Genomic DNA, 2,775 nt, shown 5'->3' with positions numbered 1-2,775 from the left:
ATTTGAAGCTGAATGTTTGGGGAGAAAATTTACTTGGTCGAATAGACAATCGGGTGCTAGAAGAATTATTAGTAAATTAGACTGGGCTGTGATAAACGAGTATTAGTTGAATCGATTTGAGAATTGGCGATGTAAAGCTCTTACTAGACCAAGAAGGTCTCCTTTCCGTGTTCAAAAGATGTGGTTTTCACATCCAGACTTTATGTGAATGGTGCAGAAAAGTTGGAATGCTCCTTTGGAGGGAAATCCATCTTATGTTTTTGCTCAGAAGTTGAAAAGACTCAAGGCTTATATGAAAGCTTGGAATCAGTAGGTTTTTGGTAATGTTTATGTCAAATTGAAACAAGCTCAGCTGAGGCTTGAGAGTGCTTTAAGAGTGGCAGATGAAGATCATTTTGATTTGCACAAAAATAATGTAATGAAGGAGGCGTCAGTAGAAGTTAATAACATTCGTATTCAGTTGGCTACAATGTTGAAGCAAAAGTCTAGAAATCAGTGGTTGGTTGAGGGTGCAAGCAACACAAGTTTCTTTCATAACAATATTAGGATTTGTAGGAGTAATAATACTATTTCGGAGCTTGTGAATGATCAAGGGGTGACTATTTCTGATTGTGACCAGATTAGAGATCTTATGGTGAACTATTTTACTAATAAGTTCAACGGAGATGATGTTGTCCCAGTGGATTCTCTTTTTGATGTGGAGAATGAAAGTATTTCGATCGAGGAGAGTGATCGTATGGATCAAAATCCTTCGTTTGAAGAAATCTATGAAGCAGTGTTTTCTTTGGGTGCGGATAGTGCTCCAGGACCTGATGGGTTTGCTGGTTTCTTCTATAGGCATTGTTGGGAAGTTATAAATCAGGATTTGGTGAGTGCTATTTTATATTGTTGGGTGCATAAGACCATTCCTCATGGAGTTAATTCAATCCTTCTTTTGTTGCTCCCTAAGGAAAGAGATGCGAACACTCTTAATAATTTTAGGCCAATTGGTCTTAGTAATTTTTTTTCTTTAAAATTTTTACTAAGATTTTGGCTACTCGCCTTGGTAGTGTGTTGGGTAATCTTGTTTCTGAGCAGCAGGTTGCTTTTATGAAGGGAAAAAACATTCATGAAAACATTAGCCTTGCTTCGGAGATGGTGAATGAAATTAAAATAAAACGGAAAGATGGGAATGTCGGTTTGAAGCTTGATATTACTCAGGCTTTTGATACAGTTAGTTGGAGTTTTATTTTGGAAGTGTTTAAAAGGTATGGCTTCTCGGACTGGTGGTGTGAATGGATTCTTAATATTTTAAAATCTGCAAGGATTTCGGTGCTTGTTAATGGTAATCCGGATGGTTTTTTCAGTATAGATAGAGGGCTTCGTCAGGGTGATCCATTATCTCCGCTAATTTTCGTCTTGATTGAGGATGTTCTGAGTAGAAATATCACAAAGCTTTTTCGTGAAGGTGCTATGACTACTATGGTCTCTAGAAAAGGTATCTCTCCCACACATTTGTTTTTTGCTGATGATATTATAATTTATTGCAAAGGTAATATGAAGAGCTTGAGGAATCTTGTAGCTCTTTTGGGTTCTTATCAGCGTGCTTCTGGACAAACAGTTAGTAGGGCGAAGAGTAAGATATATTATGGGGGAGGTTCTTTGAGGAGGAGAGCTGTGATTTCTGATTTTTTAAGGATGCTTGTTGCAACTTTCCCGGATAGATATTTGGGAGTCAAGGTGATGCCAGGGGTTGTGAAATATCACCATATATCCAATGTGGTGGAGAAGATTAAAGAACAATTAGCGGTTGGAAAGGAAGGATGTTATCTTTTCAAGACAGAGTGGTGTTGGTGAAATCTGTTATTGTTAGCTTTTCTATTCATAATATGGTTATTTATAAATGGCCAAGGAAATTTTTTCATCAATGTGAAGTGGCTATTCTTAATTTTTTATGGTCTGAAGATTCAAAGGTGAGTAAATCTTTTGTTGTGGCTTATGACAAGATTTGTGCGCCTTATGAAGAATGAGGGTTGGGTTTAACTCAGATGAGTGTTATGAACAAGGCTTTGCTTATGGGTCTTTGGTGGAAAATCCGCAAATCTAATAAAATTTGGGCTCGCTTTCTACGAGCAAACTTTTTTAAGAGGAATGGAGAGTTGGTCCAATATGTGAAATCTTCTATTCTCCCTGGTATCAAATGGGTTTACTCTTTGGTGGAGGAGAATACTAAGGTTTTGGTTGGGGATGGTCACAATACTTCTTTATACTATGATGTTTGGGTTGGGGAGGAGTCCATAGCCGAAATTCTTGAAGATTACTCTTTGGATGGTTCGGTTTTAGTAAGTGATATGCGTACTAATGGAGCTTGGAATTTGAATGAGGAATGTCATAATATTTTGTTAGCTGCTGGAATTATTGAGGCTGACTTTCCTAGGCCGTTGAATGGAGAGGATAATATGATTTGGAAACCAAGATATGATGGTGTTTTTACTGTCAGTTCTGCCAAAGCTATAATTCGCAAGAAGTTTCCAAAGCTGGAAGGTGCAAACTTGTTATGGAGGCAGGCGATACATCCCGCACTTGCTGCGAGAAATTAGAAGATCTTAAGGGGCGCTTGTGCTACCTTGGATAAAGTTCAGAGCCGTTTTAAAATTCAGATTGCTAACAAGTGTTGTTTGTGTAATTCTGAAGAGGAGACGTTGGTTCATATTATGTGGCATTGTTCGTTTGCAGAGAAAGCTTGGAAATGGATTGAGGATACTTTTGGTGTGCATTCGCATCTGCAATTGACAA

The sequence above is a fragment of the Papaver somniferum genome, chromosome 1 (genome assembly GCF_003573695.1).
Source record: "Papaver somniferum cultivar HN1 chromosome 1, ASM357369v1, whole genome shotgun sequence".
Classification (NCBI taxonomy): domain Eukaryota; kingdom Viridiplantae; phylum Streptophyta; class Magnoliopsida; order Ranunculales; family Papaveraceae; genus Papaver; species Papaver somniferum.
This window is presented reverse-complemented; position numbering follows the sequence as displayed.